Source organism: Pituophis catenifer, unplaced genomic scaffold, assembly GCF_029215685.1.
Source record: "Pituophis catenifer annectens isolate HBS135680 unplaced genomic scaffold, rPitCat1.0.hap2 SCAF_6, whole genome shotgun sequence".
NCBI classification, from domain to species: domain Eukaryota; kingdom Metazoa; phylum Chordata; class Lepidosauria; order Squamata; family Colubridae; genus Pituophis; species Pituophis catenifer.
Window position 1 is genome coordinate 24180253 of NW_027256886.1, and position 22626 is coordinate 24202878.

General features: G+C 35.9%; 1 protein-coding gene across 13 annotated transcripts in view; it reads right to left on the reverse strand.

Moving 5' to 3' along the window:
• The window catches only part of MBNL1 (muscleblind like splicing regulator 1), a 181016-nt gene extending 159689 nt beyond the window's left edge, over positions 1 to 21327 (reverse strand). For 4 of the 13 annotated variants that reach the window (XM_070945525.1, XM_070945520.1, XM_070945524.1 and 1 more), the window contains exons 1-2: positions 21156 to 21326; positions 20912 to 21004 (exon numbers count right to left, since the gene is read on the reverse strand). The gene's annotated coding sequence lies outside the window, so the exon portion shown is untranslated. Of the gene's footprint in view, positions 1 to 20911 lie in introns of all 13 variants that reach the window. The other 9 variants (XM_070945528.1, XM_070945526.1, XM_070945532.1 and 6 more) reach the window with 7 other exon arrangements.
• Between the last annotated feature and the right edge of the window lie 1299 nt (positions 21328 to 22626).

The window sequence follows — 22626 nt, forward strand, 5'->3', positions numbered from 1 at the left end:
CATAAATGAAGAGGTTAATTAGTTCAGGGATTTATTTATTTTTTTACGCTTGGCATACAAAGAAAGAAAGAAAGGAATAATAAAGAGGATAGCAGCATGTCTTGGACATATATCATTTTAATAAAAAGTGCATATGCAAACTGAGACTGTAAATTAATGTAACATACATTGGATATATATTTAATAAGTTTTTTAAAAATGAAGGTATGGATTTATTTTTATTTTTAATAATTTTATGTGTGCATATTCTCTGAATGTACTGTGCACACACATATAACATACTGGCATTTTACTATATGAAACCCAGCTTAAAGGTCTGTTATCCTGTTGAGATGAAGCTGATAAAAAGAGAAGGAAGAAATAGAGGATTAACCCAGCACTATGAAACCAGATTCTAACCCTCAAGTCTTGACAGAATCCTATTTTGCTGATATGACATTGCAGCTATAAACACACATACTGAAATAGGATATACAGCAATCAAATCCTTGAGGGCGCTACCACTCTAAATTGAGTACAAGAGAGTAGATAGATTCTCTCTCTCTCTCTCTCTCTCTCACACACACACACACACACACACACACACAATCTTCCTTGGAAGAGCAGAAAACAGTTGTTTATTCAAGAGTAGGGCAGTAGCCACAATTCCATTTGAGTGGTACAAGGATCCAGACCACAAGAATCTGAAGCAACATTGCAAGAACGAGTGAGAGAGAGACAGAGACAGAGACAAAGAGAGGGAGAGAAGCTTGTCCTAGCTACATTCAAATGCAGCATCAATATCTATGATAGCATCCTTATGAATATTCTGAGCACAAAAAACCATGTCAACTGGATTTTTTAGCTTCTACCAAACTGGTGGTAATAGTACTATACCCTTTACATGTTCCTAACATGTTTGTATCAGTTCCTAAATTAATTCCTGACCATGTCTAAGTCTGCTGACTTTTACTATAAATGTTCTAAGATAGTTTTTCAACATCAGACTCTTTGATTTATTAGATTTGATGTGGTTGCCCACTCCAGAAGATTCTGAGTTATTTATAAAATCCAAAAAGAAATCTCAGCTTATTTATATAGAATTTGTGTAAAATTCTGCATAGGACAGAACGATTCTTTCCAATGCTTTTCCACTGGCATTTTTTTAAAAAAATATGTATGGGACAATTCAGAAAATGAAAAACCTTTAAGCTATATGTTTCCTTCCTTGCTCTTCCTAGAAGGTTCTAATGATTAACAAAGGATACTAATCTTGTCATTTATTCAATGTAATGTATAGAAATCAACAAACCTCTTGTAAAATACTATTATGTCAGGAAACAGGACATCACTTATTCTTTCAACTATGCCCTTTTGACATACAGGAGAAAGTTGTTTCTTAATTATTAAGATCTAATTTTTTATTTATTTATTTATTTATTTATTTATTTATTTATTTATTTATTTATTTATTTATTAAATTTATATCCCGCCTTCTCCCCGAAGGGACTCAGGGTGGTGAACAGCCGAGAATTAAAATAACATGCAATATAAAAGTTAAAATAATTAAGAATAAATTAAATTAAACAGCCACCCCAATTTAAAACCCCTAGCAATACAATTAAAAACCCCTAAAACCTATTCAGGCCAGAATGGGACAAATTACTAGAATTCAGAGACGGTAACAGTGAAAGCAATGTATAGGGGTCTCTCTTTTTGTTTCCCTACATCTGCAAGAAGATGGACAATGATTAACCTGATATTACAAATATTCCCTACTGGAGTTTTCCTTGGAGGGATTTTTGTTTTTAAGGGAATAATATCAAAAGAATCATTGCAGTATACTTTTATTGACCATTCCAGGATTCTGTATTAATATTTTCTGTATACTCCAAAATATCGGCAAAGTGTTTTTTTATTAGATACATGGTTGAAATTAAAGTTAAAATTCCTTAAAGAAGCATTTGACAGTATGATTTCTGAACACTTTGGATGCCTGCCCAAATAAGTATGTTTTGCCTATGTGGCCCAGTAGATTTGACAAAAGTTATGAAACTGTTCTAAATACTTTTCATACTTGAAAGCCTCCAATTGCTAAAAATGGCCAAATTCTCTTTTTCTACAGCATTCGAAAACTTTAAGAAGCATGCTTCCAAAGATGGTTTGGACTAATAATTGAAATAATACTGCAATACTGTAAAGATTTATAAATTCAATACATTTTTGAAAATGGCAAACATGCCAGTCAGAGCCACAAGATGGAAACAATAAGGAAAAATAATGTTCTTGGTACGTGTATTTGTGTGTGTTTTAATACATACAAATTTAATTCCCCATTTGCTGTGAAGAAAAGTTGCTTAACTTTTGATAACATTTCAACAAGCAAAATATTGAGAATTTTTTTTAATTTATACATAGATCTGTAGAAACCCAGAGTTTTAGAAGAATTGGTTGGATTTCGAAAAATCATTTTTTTTAAATCACTTAAACACAGCTAGTTTTCTATCAGCAAAGCTTGGTCTCTTGATCAGCTTTGCCTCTTCATTGGTTTTCCCAATGAAGATTAATGATTATTAATCATTAAAGATTAATGATTTACGTGGCTTCCTTCTAGATTCTAGATTCCTTCCTTCCTTCCTTCCTTCCTTCCTTCCTTCCTTTCCCTTCGCTTTGTGGGATGGCAATAGATTTTATTCATTAAATGGATATTACTTCAAGGTAAGTGTGAAAGATATATCAACCTTAATGAGTAAATTGTAAAACAAGAAGTAGCTGGGTCAAATCTCAGCCTTCAAATGTACATTTGTGTCCCATTCTATTAGGCAAACACACAGTGTTCTTATTCATGTTTTATTTATAATTTTAAATAATAAGAATTTGTGATTTAGAACCTAGGTCTGAGACCAAAGCTTAAAACTGGAAATCTATTTAGAAAGACTAGTAAGCTATTGTTTTAATAATTTTGTAGAATAAACATCCTGAATATATCCCTCTTAAAACATTTTAACATTTTAAAACATTAATATTTTATTAACATTTTAAAAATTCATTTTCCTCTCAAATCTGAGCTTGTAGGTGTTACTTTTCCCATGATGTTGTATTGCAAAGGCATAGCTATTGTTATACTAAAAGCTGATACTATTTATAGCTGAATTATTCTGTGCTCTTAGCTGCATTCAAATGCTTCCATCAAGCGTTCATCTTTAATTCAGTATCAAACTTGTACCACAATTCCTATGCAAAACAGGTGTTCTGAGAAGTTCCTCTTTAGATGAATTTCCAAATGGAATTGGTTTGAAGTACAAGGCATATCCAGATACTTGTACAGCAACTAAGAATAGGCAACTTCAATTAATTATCCATCAAGAAAAGCAATCAGAGGTTTGGCAGGAAGACTATATTTGTTCCTTTTCTTTCTCTTTTCAACTAATTAGTTAATTATTTGATTTCTATACTATTTCCCATTAAAGTTTACAATTGGAAAAATCAGTGGGAAAAAAATCAAATGTATTATCAGTTTTACCAGTAGCTATTATGTACTACAATTCCTTATTTAAGCTTAGAGCAAATGCATCGGTTCTTTAAATTGAACTGATAGATACCTAGGTTATTCATGCTCAAAATCTTTTGCCTTAAGCAACAGAAGGAACATGAAACAGTACAGTGGGTAGTATTGTTTACATGGAATTAGGGCAAGAATTTTGAACAATGTAAGCTGCCCAGAGTCACCTTATATAAAAAGTGGCATAAAAATTTAATGTTTTTGTTACTTAATTCTATACTAAATCTTACTGCATTCCTGTTTGACTATTTCTTTCAAAGATGTTACATCACCAATTTGCAACAAACATGATTAAAGGAAATTCTAGGGGATCATATAAAAGAGAGGTTAGAGGTTGCACACTTGAAAGCATAGGTAACCCATTTTATTGTTGCCCATTAGGGATAGAAAACTCAAAAAACTTACCTGCTATGGTCATATCTGATTCATTTTAAGACTGTCCTCACATGCTTTAATAAGCAACTAATGTCTTGCCCCATATCCATGCTAAAATTCTTAATATCGTATTAAACTTAATGTTAAAAAGTATTCCATTTGAAGTTCATTTTTTCTACACTTAATTTTAAATAAGAATGCTTTTCACTCCAATTTCAACACAATACCAACATCTTAGTGTTGGCAGATATGAGATATGTAATTTAATTCATGAAGGATAATAATATTTTCATTTTCCCATCATTCCATGCTCAGTCATCATTGTACATTTCTTTTTCATAGAAACTGTAAAACTTCAACAATTTGCACTCTCCTTCTTTAAATCAGGTATTTTCCATTAGTGTTCATGCTTCAGAAATGTTTCATATTTCCATCAGCTATTTCTTTAAAGATAATGTGCTCCACGCCATTGTTTTGCAGATGTAATTTCTTAACTACTTCCATGCTAGTTCACTATTGTTTTGGGGAAGAGGGGCATTCATATAAACTAACAAATGATAAAAACCTGTGCACAGGTTCCTCTGTGGACAGAGGAAGCAAAAACTCTGGCTATGGCGTGTATGTTCTCTCTCTCTTCTCTTCCCTCCCTCCCTCCCTCTCTCTTTCTCTCTCCTTATTGTCATTATTGTGGTCAAATCACTTAGTCTGGTGTTTATATAGGTTAACTGTGCTTTCTGGAGCATCTCAGGAAGAAATACAGAAGTACTAAAGATCTTAAGGTCTTATAAAATGGCTCCTGAAAGCTGTGTGACACCTTCAGCACATTCAGTAAACATTGTTTTTAGAAAAATGCTTTCTATGATTAGCAAGGAATCTGAATTATTCTTTCTAGCTCTATATGTATCAATGACTGTCAACTACAAGATACAGAAAACTTGTTCTTTGCTGCCCCAAACATTTAATGAAAATTCCTAATGATAAAAGCTGTTTGACACTAGAACAGACTGTCTTGTATTTAAGCAGAAACTGGAGATCCATCTGTCAGAGAAGCTGAAATTCCATTTTTCCTTGAATGGAGAAATTATATTACTATAAAGTATTTTCTATTTTTTTTCTTTTGAATGTCCTTAATTAAATGAATAGCTTTCATGTGTAATCAGATTTAATTCAATACTAGACACCCAGTGGCCCATTGGCTCATTATTTTAGAAATATTTTCTTTCCTAAATATGGAAACAAAATGATCATGGGTAGGCAAAGAAGTAGTGGGAGCAGATTTCCAATTGAGTTTATTTGTGGGAAGTTGGCAGGGAGCATCAGAAATATTTCTTCCATCTTTCTTTCACCCCTGTTCCAGAATACAAAATAACAGAGTTGGAAAAGAATTTGGAGGCCTTCTAATCTAACCCCTTGCTCAAGCACGAGGCCCTATACTATTCTGGATTAATGATTGTCCAATCTCTTCTTAAATCCCCCAGCGATGGCGTACCCACAACTTCTGGAGGCAAACCATTCAACTGCTTAATTGTTCTTACTGTCAAGAAATGTATCCTTAGTTCTAGGTTTATTTTTTAATTTTTTTTAATTTATTTGTCAAGCATATACAAGATAACAGGTAAAAGTATAAACATAATTTGAATATATGAAAAGAGTAAGAGTAAAAAGAAATATTAGGACAGGGACGATAGGTACGCTGGTGCACTTATGCACGCCCCTTACAGACCTCTTAGGAATTGGGTGAGGTCAACAGTAGACAGTTTAAGGTTAAAGTTTTGGGGGTTTAGGGAAGAAACCACAGAGTCAAGTAATGTATTCCAGGCATTTACCACTCTGTTGCTGAAGTCGTATTTTCTGTAATCGAGTTTGGAGCGATTTACCTTGAGTTTGTATCTATTATTTGCTTGTGTATTGTTGTGGTTGAAGCTGAAGTAGTCACTGACAGGTAAGACATTGTGGCAGATAATTTTATGTACTACACTTAGGTCAGACCAAAGTCGGCATAGTTCTAAGTTGTCTTAAGCCCAAAATTTGAAGTCTGGTGGCATAAGGTATTTTATTGTGGGTAGAGGAATGGAGGACTCTTCTCGTAAAATATATCTGGACTTTCTCAATTGTATTTATGTCCAATATGCAGTGCGGGTTCCAGACAGATGAGCTATATTCGAGAATTGGTCTAGCAAATGTTTTGTATACTCTAGTTAGTAATACAATGTTACTAGAGTAGAAGCTATGCAAGAGTAGGTTAACAACTCTTAATGCCTTTTTGACAATGTTGTTACAGTGAGCTTTGGCACTTAGATCTTTAGAAATGAGTAGTCCAAGGTCCTTGACAGTGAGAGTCATCTACAAGGTCATGTCCATCTAATTTGTATTTTATGTTTTGATTTTTTTTCCCAACGTGCAAGACAGAGCATTTGTTGGTTGAGATTTGAAGTTGCCACTTGTTAGACCAATCTGACACATAGTCAAGATCTTTTTGAAGGGTAGTTGCATTGTCGGTGGTGTTGAGTAGTTTAACATCATCAGCGAAGAGAACACAGTTGCTTTTAATATGATCGCTAAGGTCATTGATGTAAAGTATGAAGAGTGTTGGACCTAAAACACTGCCTTGGGGAACACAACAGGTATAGGATTTGATAGAGCGCTTCCTATTTTGACCACTTGTTGTCTGTTTGACAGGAAGACAGCTATCCAATCATGTAGGAGTCCAGAAATGCCATAGAATTTTAGTTTTAGAAATAATTTGTTGTGTACCGCTTTACAGAAGTCTATGTAAATTGCATCTACTGCTTTGTTCTGATCAAGATGTGTAGTCCATATATTTTTGCAATTTAGTAGTTGTAGATTACAGGAAAAAAAATTTCTGAAACCAAATTGTTTGATGGAGAGTAGGTTTTTTTTATCTAGGTGGAGGGTAATAGATTGATTAATGATTGATTCCATGACTTTGCAGGTGATGCAACATAGAGAGATTGATCTGTAATTTTCAACTAGGCTAGGGTTTCCCTTTTTGAAGATTGAGATGACCTTGGCTTGTGACCATTGGTAGGGCAAGGTTGGATCTATCTGTCCTTGATTAAGTTTCCATCTGTACTTCTTGTCCTGCCCTTCTTTACTCCCTTCTTTCTGCTTTCCTTCTGTCCCCAGTAGACAGATAAGTAACTGCTGCTGGGTAGGGAAGGGGGCAAGGGATTGCAAGACTGGCTGGGAAACTGTCACAGAATATAAAAAATGAAGTTCATGTGCCTAGCAGCACAGCAGCCACAATGTTTTCAAATTTCATTTCCTCAGGGTCATGGGGTCTGTATTTTGAATTTTTATAAGTTAGCGGTTCTAAAAATTAGTTGAGGTTCCTACATTCAAAAATTATTGCCCTATGATGCACCATTTTGCCGACTTAAAAATCATGACAATAAGAATTTTGTAGTAAGTTTGTATGTGTGTGTGTGTATATATATATATGTACACACACACACACACATACACTACTTGAAATATGTAAAATAAGTGGATTGAAAGGGTTCCTATCTTCCACCATTCAATATTAGGCTAACATAAGCTAGTTATTTTCTGGTTTACAAGTTTCAAACCAAGGCATCAATACTATCAATCTTGCCAAGTTGAAGTGATTATGCAATTTATCCTGTCAGAGAATTTTGCATGATTTTATATATTTCACAATATATGTATGTGTGTGTGTGTGTGTGTACGTACACACACACACACACACACATATACATACACACACATTTTCAGGATGAGTGATATGTAAATAACTGAATGTACTAGTTATGAAAAAATTAACTCATTAAATGAAGCCTACCCCAAGCCAGAGAAAATATTCTGTACCCCTTTTTCCCACTTCTTAAGGTCTTTTATCTTTGTCTAATTGCAATATTTAACACTTTTTATACTTTTTCTATTAGTGTAAGCTGATTAAATTCTTATGATTTCTAATTGTAAGGTTGTGTTTCTATCCCTTGCTTGGCTGTTGTTTAACCACTTATGTATTTAATATAGAATTTCAAATTTTGTGATGCCTTAAAAATAGCATAAAAATAAAATGTCCTTTTTGCCAAGGATCTATTTCTAAGGATTTCTGATCTAAAGTATTAAGTATTAATTTATATAAAAACAAATCCTAACCATAGGAATGTCTTTTGGTATTTTATAAAATGAACTGGAAGTTCATATAACAATATCTAATGCAGTTTTACTATAGAAGTTAACAATCTTGATTTTGTAAACTGACTCCATAGCAGAATATTTGGAGGCCACCCCAACCTTATCAAAACCTCTTGAGGGTATATATAAATATATCATTTTTTTTAATCACCCTCCTTTTAAACCAGGATTAAACAAAAGACAGATCAGTATCTTCTCTACATACATCTATACATACTTTGCAGATAGCTACAATCTAAAAACTTTTCACCTACCCATGTACACATTTTCTAATTTAGAATACTAGATTAACAGATGCACAGTAGATTTATAGTGATCCATAAAGTGGCCAAGGTATATTTTGCACTACATATTATGGTCACTCCAATCTAGTATTTGTGAAGTGGTCAAAATAATTGACTTACTCTGAGCTATTAATTTTCAAATAGGTGCCTCACTGTTACCAGTAGTAAGTATTAGATTGGTCACTTAGTAAAACTGTAAACTAACTAATTCTAGAAATTCCATGAGCCTAAAATTTGTGTAGGTCTATTGTAAAATCTCAAGTTAGGATTTTAGCTTCAACACAACTTTCTATGGCAGTTTGAGACATTAGAATATGTGATATAATTAATATTTAAGCATATCCAAAATCAGAATTCATAATTTTTGCCATATTTTGGAGAGTTTTTTTACCATATAACCGTAAATTCAGTAAAAATATGACAAAATGTCAGGTAATCATAGAGTATAAGTTTAAATTCACTCTCAAAATACATTAAGAATTTTGTGCAATCTTCCTTCACCCGATGTTCTTCAGTTGTATTGAGCAAACACTCCCCAAATTACATGCTGGTATGGTTAGGTGTCACCATCCTTGAAAGAAATCAAATTGAGAAAGGTTGTTGGAGAGACCATAGAGAGGAACGAGTCAACCACTTAATCTTGTGCACTCTGAAATCATAAAGTCTTGCCTTCAAGTGGATTTCATTGGCTATTTTGTTGGTTGAAATGACCTGGATTATTTATTCTGGATAAAGAACAAGAAATAACGAAGATGACAACAATTGCACTATAGGTAGCCTTTGACTCACAACCACAATTGAGCCCAAATTTCTGTTGCTAGTTGAGACAATTGCTAAGTGAATTTTGCCTCATTTTATTAACTTTCTTGCCACAAGAAATTAAGTGAATCACTGCCGTTGTTAAGTTAGTAGCACGGTTGTTAAGTGAATCTGGCTTCCCCACAGACTTTGCTTGTCAAAGATCAAAAAAGGTGATCATATAACCCCAGGATACTGCAACCATCCAAATATGAGTCAGGTACCAAGTCTGAATTTTGATCATGTGACCAGGGGAACATTGTGATGGTCATGTGAAAAATGGTCACTTTTGTCAGTATCATTGAACTTCGAAAGGTCACTATATGAACTGCTGTAAAACAAGGTCTATCTGTATAAAAGTAATTGAGAAGGAATGTATAGTATATTTACCAGGTAAGTAAAGCCAAGTATGTGGGAGGGCCATCAATTTAGTTCATCTACAAACCTGAGTCTTCACTGTTTTCTTAACTAAATCTCCTAAATCTTTTAATGGTGCATTAGTCTCTTCTTTTCCTCTGCTGAGTGTCCTCATTTCCAATTTCCTCTCAACTGACTTAGTATAATTAGCAACTGTTTGATCATATTTTATACCAGTCAGTTTAAGTAATATTTTAAATTAGTCATCTCTAAATTAAAACGGTTCTTCTTCAACTTCAAGAAACACAATCTGTATCTCTGTCAAAAAGTTTTATTCTGTTTTGTTATTCTGTCATCGGAAGAACACCAAGAGAAGGACAATAGGACTTATTTTGTTAAAGCTCACATTAAAAATAAAAAAATTGAGCAGAAAAGTGCTTCCTTTCATCATTAAGAAAAGTGCAAGCATTAAACATCTGTATTAATGGGAATAATTTATTTTTCATGATGAAATAAGAGATGGGATGATAACTCCAGAGAGCCCTGGATTACCTTTGACTTGAACACAACTCATTTTGTATTTACAAACTGACTGCTTTTTACTAAAAATGGTGGACACATTTTTCTTTCTTCTTGCCAACGAACAGCTGAAGCTGCTCAATGTTTTCATGAGTGTTAGTGCTAACCTTTAATAAGTCCTTTTTTCTAAGTGTTTGTTTTTGAAGGCGTTTGTTAAGTATTTTATATGCATAGACAAGTAAAATAAATACTATATACCCGTGATGGCGAACCTATGGCACACATGCCCGAAGTAGCACACAAAGCCATATTGCCTGCCACATGCGGTGTTGCCCATTCCTCTTCTGGGTTTTTGGCACGTATGTGCGCGACGATCAGCTGGCCTCTGTGCATGCGGCAGTGCTGGAAAATGGAAGAGCTGGTCTTCCGTTTTCCTGCATGAGCATGTGTGCCGGTCAGCTGATTGTCACGGATGCATGCACACCAACACCCAGAAGACTAACTGGCTGGCACGCATGTGCATGCCAGAAACCAGAAGTTCATTTTTGGGCATATGCATGCACCCTGGGCACTTCCTCTTCCGGATTGTAGCCCAGACGAGCACGCTCACACTCCCTTTTCAGTACTTGGTGCCAAAAAGGTTCACCATCACTGCTATATACCAAGAAAAGCATTTGGCTAAATTGATGCTAAATAATATGTTCAGATTAAATACAAATTCAAGGAATTTAAGGAATTTAGACTTTCTAGACTCAGGAATGGATCTCTTTCTTAATCTGGGACTGCCTATTTCAAAAGCCAAGCCATCAGTCCAGATATGCAGTTCATAAAAGCAAACAAGAGATATGAGCCTTGCTATTAAAGTGCAAGATACAATATGTGATTGTATCTTGCACTTAGTATTTGCTGACCTCTGCTTAGATAACCCCCCCCCCGATAAAAAAATAATTTGAAATCCCACATAACAGTTACAGTACATCTTGGAAGGGTCCCTTGATTTCATGTTCAATATTTCGTGCATTCTTACCTAAGATACCACCTTTTTCTGATGAACTGTCCCTCTGATCTGAATAAAGAACACAAGCTGAGCAGGACATGACAAGAGCGAGCCCAAAAGCAGAGGTTCCCAACAGAGGCCTCCCTCGTATGGAATAACTTATAACCTAAGGCAAGGATGCACGACACACTCATGCAGACATACCCCTTACAATTTTCAGAAGCTAGTGGAGCTAGTGATATAAAATCTGTAAGTTCCTATATTAATATAGTTATCCATTGGTTGTATTATTATATGACTATTATTATATATTAAAGTATCTAGAGTCTAGGTTTTGCTTTATTTTGTTTTTGTACCGTGTTTCCCTGAAAATAAGACCGTTTTATATTTTTTGAACCCCGAAATAAGCGCTTGGCTTTATTTTCGGGGAGGCCTTATAATTTTGAGGCGCGTGGAGCAAGACGGGGCTGCTCTTGCCATCTTACCTGATGTCCAGCTCTGCATTTAAATATTTTCAGGGAGGGCTTATTTTCAGGGGGGAGGTTTATTTTAGCACATGCACTCAAAAGCCCGATTGGGCTTATTATCAGGGGATGTCTTATCTTTGGAGAAACAGGGTATTTATTAATTTTTTGTTTGTGAGCAACAAGGACAAAATTTATTGATGGATTGATGGATTGAAACACTTTTACAGAATTGTTCAGTTTCATAACATTTTGGGAAGTTTTGGGAAGATACAAATGGCCAAAGTTGTGTCTGCCTGTTCTGGCTATGGTAACTGAATTTCTTGTGTTCACAAATGCTATGTTTCGCAGATAACATATGGTTAGAAATGATTTTAAATTATTTCCATGTGACTTTTCCAGTGATAAATACTGTATCGATGTCTTGGCCTATGATAACATCTGTGCGTAGTGGTTATCCTGCATTCTAGGCTACTTAACAAACAGCAAATGTGGAAGCTTTTGTGCCTGTTGACAGTTGTCATAATAACTGCAATAATGTTGAAGACAAGAAAACCATTAAGGGCATGTCCATCAATATGCATTCTTGTCTGTCTGAAGTCCATAGTCATAAATGAAGAAAATAATCTGTTTGATGAGAGCATGATTTTCCTTTAGCTTATATGAAACTCTCATTTGCAATGAAACCACATCTACAACCATTTCTGCCGCATGTAGCTTATACTAAATGATAGCTCCTATGGAAAAAATGTTAGCATCTAATTATTAACAAATTATAGTAACAAATTATTAACAAATAATGAGTAACAATGCAACTTCTCTGAAGGATTCAGAATTTGATTTAGTTTTATCATTTGATATTAAACATAAAGCATATGTTTGCACATTTAAAACACTATTCAGTGTCTCATACTAATTTCTCAGTTATGCCAATACCACTGAAATTGCACAGTATTTTCTGTTGCATACATAAAAACTAATCCTTTGTAGAAATAAATTGAAGATTGAAGCACTTGCTTTATATAAACGCATATATAATTTTATCTACTTTTTTCTAGTCAAAATGAATGCAGAGTACATTCAAGAATGCATGACATCTTCATCAAACCTTTATAAGATCAGCTCAACAGAGGATTACTGAGGACATTCAGGATATGTTTAGAATATTTATCTTTCAGGGAAAAAAAAATATGGGAGTACACTCCCAATGTTGATATTACTTTGTCAGATCTATGCTTGTCATGTGACTAATTACTTTGTTATCCTCAATAAGCTAAACAAACAATATTTTAAGTATATTTATCTTCTGGCACATGAAGTTTGAAATTCTGAAACAAATTGTCTTTACCCACAGCTCAGAAAATGTTTTAATAATACAAAAGACCATCTTTCTAATGTAGCACAGATATATTTTTCTCATTAAATATGAACAAGTATAATGACATCTCATTTGCTTATATGGATACTTTTTGGTTTTAAGACTTGTGTAGAAAACAGATCATATTTTAGGTTTTATTTATTTATCTATCTATTTATTTAATGTACCGCTCATCTCACTGTCATGCAACTCTGGGAGGCTTACAATATAAAAACACAATATAAAAATGGTGATATTAAAACATTAAAAACCTTCTGCATTAAGAATTAAAAGGTTAAAATTAACCAAAACTAGATAAAAAGGACTAATACAAAAACGGGATGGATCATCTCATCTCCTAACCTAATCTGAAGTGGGACAATCCCAACAGATCCCCAAGTCAATATTTATGCAGAAATATTGAACATTCCAAAAGGTTTACAAACTTTTAAACACCACTATATATTGATGACATTCAGCCAAACAGTGCCATTCTCATGCCATGGAAATCTTGGGGCGGTGCCAGGAGGCAGTCTGGCTATAGGAGGGGCAAAATAAACTCAACCTGTAATTCTTTACAAATGAGTAAATATTCAGGAACGTTAATCCCAGTAATTGTTCCTGTAGTTCCCACTGAATTAATTGATGCATGATTTGGTGGTTCTTCTGGATTTATATCTGACTGTTTTTTAAAAGCAGATGGAGGCCATAGCTGGGAGGGTCTATTTATTATCAACTTCTATATTGCCCATGTTGCCGTGGCGACTCTAGGTGGCTTAAAGCTATATAATTAAAACATGATATAAACATTAAAATAATAAACAAAAACCATGCACTGTCATTCAGTTTAAATTCAGTTAACCAAGATGAAAGGAAGGGAGCAAAGTGCACAAAGAAGGCTATGACAACTGCGGCTGTCATTAGTTTTATTATATTCATATGCCACCCTCTCATCGATAAAGCAGCTCTGGGGGGCTCTAAAGCACTTTTTCCCGTGCTGTCATATTTTGAAACTGTCACAAACAACATACGGTCATTGACAGAGAACTACCTATAACGAAAAGACATGGATGAAAAGACATAGATCTTCTCTATGGCTGCTCTCAGCTTCTGAATTCCCTTCACCTCCCCACACTTTCAGAGCATACAGAAGATCACTGTTATTTTATTTTCCCAAACCTTGAACTAGTTAAATGTTAATCCTGTGAAGAACTGATTTATTAGTGTTGCTGCTTACATACATTTTAACATGCTGTAATCCAGCCCAGTCTTTTTATTTGGATCAGTTATGAAAGTTATCAGATAAATACAAATAAATGTACATGCTGTTAGGCAAAACATTGAACATATCAGAGAAATATTAAGAATATACATCAAAATACAAACTTATCTGTATTTTGGATAATTTAGGACATAGAATCTTTATAGATGGAAATCCAATCCACACACCATATATGAAATCCAGATAATTTCAAAAAAGTTTGCATATTATACAATAGGGTTATGCACCAATCCAAATTTGAAGGGCCTAAGAATCAGAAACTGCTTACTTAGTACATATTGCCTTTTGAATCAACCCAGTTGCTGCTAATTCTTTTGAGCATGATAAGACAACAACTGGAAAGTTACAAACATATCCGTAAAACCTTAATTATTACAGCTTCATTTGATTCTTTGAAACTGACTTCATTTTTCAAGTAAAGGATTTGAACCTGTCAAGGGGCAATTTATATCCATTATATATTATTAAATTATTATGCATGATAGACACTTTATAGTGGAAATTCAAAATTTGGTGAAATGTTCATGGTCCCAATTGAATAAAATGAATTCATTACAACTGAATGCTTGAAAAAGAAGAAATATTACCCTTTCACTTTTGGACATACAAGAGGGCTGACATTAGTATCCACATATATGCCAGCATCTCAATGTCTCTGAGTTGGCAGACATTCACAAATTGCCAGCATACATATGTGAACACTAAAAATGTATTAGGAAGCATTCATCAGGAGATCAGTAGTAAACACATAGAACAAGCAGCAATGGACACTCTAAAGCCAGATAAGGAAAAAAAAGTCTTATTTGGATAATTATTGCTCAAGTAAAAATTGGACTGCAGCTCTAAATATTCTTTTTTTTGTATGAGAAAGAACTGCTCACACCTAATACTCATGTTTGATCTTGTTCTTTGGCCATAATAAAGATTTTATTTTATTTGATCTCATGTAACACTCAAGAGCACATAATGATCACAAGGGTTCTGATTTTTTTTTCTTATTCTATAATGTTGTGCTAGGTCACCATGTGACGTTTAGATGTGTTTGCATATGCTCTTCAATTCCACATGCAGTCTCTAGTGATATAAATAAGGAATATTGTTCCAGACTTTAATGGAGCACATTCTAATGACTTCTTGAGCATTTAAAGGGCAGTCAAATTCCAAATCACTAGGATTCCTGCAAGGAAACAGTATTTATTTTGTCACATTATTCACTATTTAAGAAAGCAATTGTTTTACCTTAACAAGGAAAACCAGGAAGGCAGAAACCAGTTCCTGTATATCAGTGAAAGAACAAACCCAGGAAAAATAGGGACAGAATTATGTTTTGGTAAATGTGGCTGCAACTGCTTAAATATTCATCAATATCCTTTGTAAAAAATATGGCAGAGTTTTAACAATCTCCAGTAGCACAAATAACACACCATAGAAAACAATTGGTAGTTCTCTAGAAAACAGACCGAAGTACAATAGCTCATCTTGTAAAATGATTGCTTACCTTTAAAATGCTATATAGTTATTTTCTTTACTGTAAAGGTCATATTTTAATCTTCAGTAACACATACATGGAAATAATATATAGTATTGCATTTCTAGCAAACATAAATATTTTTAATAGCAAATGTTTCACAGCTTGTATCTGTTACTATTCTCATGTTTGTTTCTCCTTATTTTCAGAATGACAGTAATCGACAACTAAATAACACATCTAACTGGCACTAACACAGAGTTGTGAACATCAGGAGGTGTTAAGGCCCATCCTGCAAATTACTAGGCTTCCCCACCTCCTGCATTGTCCATTATCTCTCTCTTAAAATTTGCAACTAAAGATTGTACATAAAACAGACAGGTATGTTTGTACTTGCAGCCTAGAGAAAGCCTCCTCATTCTTAGTCCCAAGAAGGAAGTAGTGCAGCTTGCTTTATTTAAAACTCCTTGCAGTGTTTTCTGTACAACAGTCCATCTCTTCTGGGAATCTCAAATTTCAATCCATAATCTGTGACATTTCTCAGCAACCCAAAATAGTTGCTTTTCAGTCAGGCTGTAATTAATTAATGCTGTTTCAGAAGATGTCTACTAAATCCTAAAACTAATGAGTATGTGATCATTTGCACTTTTTGTGCACAGTTACAAACTTTAAAGCACATATACTAATTGTCTAATAGTTACTATATCCATGAAGGAATTTTAATTTGCTCCCAACTCATCTTGTAGAAATGAAGAAACTTTAAGCACTTCCAAAATAAGGGGATGTTAAAGAGCTTTTTTGTTTCTGATGCAACAATTCCATCCATCCTGTCACATGCTATCTAAATTATATCATTCAAAATGTTATTAAATAAACTTTCTATAGATTAGGCCAAATCAAAAGTAGTTCTCAATCATGTTGAACAGAATGACTGAGTTCACACATCACCCAAACCTTTCATTTACATGATGTGAGATCCATTAGATTTATGACTTCACAATTGTGAAGACTCACATAACTGTGGTCTATTTAATAAACCATAGTTAAATTGTGGCTTATTATGCTACTGAAAAGGAAAACATTTTAAGGACTATCTCATAAAGAAATCTACAGCCACACATCAGATACACCAACAATATAATTTTTGCTTTGTAATTTAAAAGAAAAGTATTTTCTTTTGCCAATTGAGTATTTTTGTTACTTAGTAGCCATATGCGCTACAAATAAATAAAACAATGCCAAAGTTAAATTGTACAACGGGATTTCAAAAAAATTATATCCAACTATATACTTTAAACAAGGGGTATTTAACAACTGTATGTTAAAAATACTAACCGGCAATACAAACACACACAGAGACAAAAAATGCACTTTCATTTAACAACAAATAGTGGGAAAATTGGATCTTTCAAAACTACTTTATTATAAGGTATGTTTAAATGAAAACAAACATCCCAATATCATAAAAGATATGAACTATGCTTTAGAATTGTTGAAAGTGAATTTTGAATCCTGATCATAAATAAAACTCAAGAAATACTTTTCCAACATGTATAAACATTTCAGCAGTTATCAGGTAAGCCAAATATATTACTCAGAATGTAGAGATCCTGTTCCTTCTCCAGTTGTAAGTCGTAGGGTGCTAGGTTGATGACACAAGCCAGGTAGCTAAGGGTAAATCATTGATCCGAAGAAGATGGTCTTATCACATAATTGTTGTGGTGAAAAGTAAATACCAACAAATGGTCTCTTTAAGATTACATAACAGCTTTCTGAATTCCTTTTCAAATGACCTGCTCAGGATACAAGATCTTTAAGATCTCAAATTTAGAACAGTAGTTTTTCATGGCAGCACATATGGCCCTATATTTTTCAAGAAGAACTGTCTAGCTATGAATGCTACATTAAAAAACTTTTTAAGGTAATAATGATGGTTTGCCACATTTATAATATATCAGGAACTTGAGCTTTCCCAACCTTCTTCTTTATATCAATCTTTTCCTAAGTAATTAAGATGTTCAATAGTTCTTCGAAGACTAACATATGTAACTCAATATACTCAACTAGAAAAGTCAAGATAGTGCACAGATCAAAGATATATGCAATGTCAGGCCTCTTTTCTCCCATAAATTAGCCATGGGTCCTAGGAACATATCCCTGCATATCCTGCCTAATTTTTATTTTTGCAAGGGCTAAATACAATCTGTTTTGCATTCCTGAACCTAAATACCTAGCACTCCACATTTTGATTACTTTTCTTCCTACTGTATATCAAGAAGCAATGTCCAGGATCAGATGTTACAATATAACAAACACTCAACCTTAAGTGTTACAAATTACAGTGTCCCCCTCCCCCCCCCCCAGATCAGACAAATACACAAATACTTTTTGAACTAAGCAATAAGGACAGCTTTCTGAAAAGCTTAAACTAATGTAAACTAGTTACAATTACAAAAAGTTTCTTATTTCTCTTCCTCTAAATTCAAAACCCGATTTCAAATTCCGGTTTATCAATAAATTGTGGTTAGTGAATGTAATTATTCCAAGCCAGATATCATTATTGTATAACATATATAAATCACAATTGGAGCCCACAGCCAGAAAACAAAAGAAAACATACAAGCTCAGGGGAAAAAAGAATGAGAAAAGAAAAAGAAGGCAGACTCACTCTTAGCTATCCGACAATGATGTAGCAATTGCAGTGTGATGTCTAGACTAGGCCAATGTTACCCTATTAGATTTGTTTCATAAAGAACTAGTTTTTTAATCTGATATTTCCCTCGAAGTACTTAATATTTGATTAGTGCAACAAAGTAAACAGTATATATTCTACTGGATAATTAACTACTTTATTATCTGCTGATAATTAATATACATATCATTCATCTTTTCTTCCTTTCCCCCAGATTCTTGCTGTCACTTTTGACCTATCTTAAGATTCCTAATCACTGACAGATGCCTCAGCTTTTTGCTATCTAAATTTGAAACATTTTGTCTTTCTCCTGTAGGTCTACTAGATATTGGCCAGATCTAACAAATCATTTATGATAAAACTGCAAGAACTGTTACCAAACAATAACAAAAATAAATACAATTTACCAAATCTTTACAAAAAGAACCCACTCAATTCAATTAGACTTACTACAAATAAATAGGATTGCTGCTTTACACTGCTTCAAAATCAGTTTTGCAAATGACTTTCCATTATTTTTTAAATATATAGCAGTAGCAAGCTTACTTCCCGTTTTGGAAGCTGCAGGCTCTGTCTACCTTTGCTAAGTCTCTCCCTCAAGTGCTTTTCTCTAATCCTATTTAGTCATGGTGGTCAGTGCCACATTTTGCAACACGACTGTACAGACTCCTTTCCAGGCCATTAAAACTCTTATAAACAATACATCCTTTGACACCTGAACAATCCAAATAGGACCTTTCTACATAGCAACCATTCACTAATTAGGTTCACTTTTGTCTTGTTCTCTTTTAATACATATTCCAAGTCTTAGCCTCTTAACTTTTTTGTGCCTCAAAGGGTTCCCTAGATTTTGAAAATTCTGACAGCTCTTCTTCCCCCATCTGAGTCTGGCACAGTTACATATTTGGAAGCACACGTCCAGGCAGTATAACCATTCAATATATATTATAACATGTTTTATTTATCTATCAAATGTATATTCATCCCTATAATTAAAGATATTTACACATATAAACTGATGGTATAAGTCTTTATGTTTCTATACATAGACACAAACATTTGCAAATTATCCTTTTGAGCAGACGGCTTACAAGTTTGTATACAATCCAAATGGAATACTACAGCTAAACAGATGCATTCAAAAGGGAGGGGAACCCCTCTAACTTTTTTCCCTTGGGACTTTTGTTCATGTTAACTAAAACCAAATGCCTGTAACAGCTCACTTGAGAATTCAGAAGCTCTGGGTAAACAGCAAGCGAGCTGGCTTTTTTTTTTAACCTTAACTGTGCCAGTTATCTACTTTGTAGATGCTACCATACACTGCACCACATCCCAGAAAGAAACCTTAAATCCTCACGGTTTCACCTCTTTTTTTTTCCCCTCACACATGAAGTGCATTTCTAGTAAAAGTCACACAATTTATCTGCCGATCAAAATACAAGCAAATTCTTAACACTTGCATGTATGTATGTATGTATATATATATATATATATATATATATATATATATATATATATATATATATATATGTATATGTATATATATATGTATGTATGTATGTATGTATGTATGTGTATATATATATATATATATATAAGTATATATATATACTTAAGGACTCTCCAGAACTTGTGAACCTGGGCAAATCCCTCGGGATGCCAAATTATAGTGCTCTCCATATAAGGAAGTACAACTAAACATGTCACATGTTAATCTAAATGCGGTAGGCAATGTGTCAGCCTTCTTTCCCCCCCCCCAAAAAAAAACATGGGCTCCCGCTTTACAGCACACTTTTTTAAAAAAAATTTGTCTTCCAAGAAGGGGGGGGGAGAAAATTAGGGTGGAATCGCGCTTCTAATTTTTGCCAGGGGAGGTAAAGGCTTCGGACTCGGAGGGGTGGCTGCAATATGGAGCGCTATGATACGCGAGGCCTGTCAAAGTCAAGTGTCCTACCCTCCCCGACAGCCAAGTGGATCGGCGCTGGGTCTAAAATAAGGGACACGCAGCACGCCAAGTTCAGGGAGTAACATAAACCCGAAACAAAGGTCAACGAGGGAAGGGGGCCTTTTCGTACACCTGCTTAGCCTCAGCCTTTGGGCGCGAGTGTGTGTGTGTTTGTGCCTGCGTGTGTCTGTGCAGATTGCAAAACTGCACGACCCTGCAAAGCAACAGCTCTCTCTCTCTCTCTCTCTCTCTCTCACACACACACACACACACACACACACACACAGACCGCGTAAGAGAGGAAACTGCGGCTGGAGGCAGAATTGCAACTGCGACCTTCTGCCTTTCGTTTTCTTTCCTTTTTTTCTTTTTTTTTTTTTTAAGCACGGCGAGAAGAAATCCTTAAAACTGTGGAGGAGATCTCCAGTTCCCACCGGCGGCGGCCCTCCAAGCTCGCTTCCTCGGCTTCCTCCGGCCCGGGACGTGGAGGGGGGGAAGCCAAGCGGCTTCTAATGCGACTCCGATCTAAAGCGGCAGCCCAATCGAAACCTAAAAGCATTTGCTGGCTCTCTCGCTTCTCTTTCTGCCCCCCCCCCACCCCGCCTTTCCCCGCCAGTCTTGATCGGCAACAAGGAAAGACGTCTTACCTCTCAACATTTTTTCAGAGGCAACCATCAGATCTCGGACGGGTCGACCAAGGCATTTTTGGGGGTATTCGGGAAAGGACGACCCTCCCAAACCTTGGTTTTTGTTTTTGATAAAGAAAAAGAAAAAAAAGAAAAAGAAAAAGAAAAGCATAAATAAATAGAACCAAAACAAGCCCTGGGAAAAAAAAGGTGGGGGAAGGGAGAGAAAAGGGGAGGGGGGAAAAAGATGGGACGCGCCACTCGCCTTGTCACAGCGGCATTCTCGTCGCCCTAAAACCTCCGGCAGCTGCAGTGCAAAAAGACTGTCGCCGACGGCTGTGCAGGGCACGCTCTTATCTGAAGCGCCGAGTTTCCGCTGCTGCCTGCGCCGCCCCTCCCCCATCCAAGCGAGCTCTAACCAGGAAGCAACTGGGCGTACTACTGCAAGAATGCAAAAAAAGGGAGGAAGGAAGGGAGGGAAATATAAAATAAAATAAAATCACACGGTGTACATAAGACGCGGGGAGGTTAGGCGGGGGCGCGCAACAAGAGCCCCGCGCGCCCTCCCTCCCCCGCGCGCGCGCACACGCACACGCACACACACACACGCGAAACGTCTGCCGCGCGCTGCTTCTCCCCCTTTGGGGTGTGTGTGTGCGCGCGCGCGCTTGTCTGTGGAAACAAGGTTTGGAAGTGGGGACCAGCGAATAGATTCGACGGGGAGAGGAAAGGGAACCCGGAGCCGGAATGGTGGGGGGGGGGGGGCGGCTGAAAGTGGAAAAAGCGAACGCCAAGCAGCCGCCGAAAGCGCGCTCGGGGATCCCCTTCAAACGCTCGCCTTGGTATCTCCCAAGTCGATTTGTACAACTTGAGAGGAGAAAAAGAGGAACAGAGCGAGCGAGAGGAAAAGCAGGCACGCACGTAGGCACGCACGCACCACATCCCTCCCTCTCTCTCTCTCTCTCTCTCTCTCCATCCCTTTCCCCCCCCCCTCCACCCCTCGGGGGGGGGTTCGTAGTGTAAATGCGGCGGGTACAGGTCTCTTTCGGTGGAGCGTGTCTGGGGTGGTGGTGGGGGGAAGGATTAATTGGTCTCGCTCTGTTGCTGCAAAGTGGAGGCGCCGGATGGTATCCCACCCACGGGCTTTGCAGCACTAACTGTAAAACTACTTAACATTCAAGGCACCTTGCAAATTCGCCCGATCATCAGATGACATCTATGGCTTGTTTCGGTTCTTTTTAAATACTGCGCATTCTGTGCTTCTCCTTTTAGCCCTGAGAATTTTAGGTCTCCCGGTTCTATTGGAGCCAGTCCAAGGGTGTCATATGCGGGAGAGGGGGGAGTAAGGAACCAGAGATGGGTGCAGAAGAGAAGCCCGGTTCCTAGATCTGAATTATCTCCCCGTTCGGACAGATAACGGTTCTCGTAGCTCAGTTAAGGTAAAAGACCGTTTGATTTGGGTTCACGTATTTATATACTTACCGGATTTAACTCGAGGGCTGACAAAAAGTAAAACGCTGCACAATTCAGCCCTTTTGGTCTGTGAACAGTAGGCCCAAACCTATTTTTATTAGGTTTTTATTTTATTAGGTTATATATATTTATATATATATATATATAAAACAGGAAAGTATGCATCATTTGAGCCCCCACCTACAGCCTGCAGTAAAGCAGTCCAAGAACAGGGAGAGAAACTCATTTATCAGAAGTTCTGATGAGCTCCAAGAGAATCATGG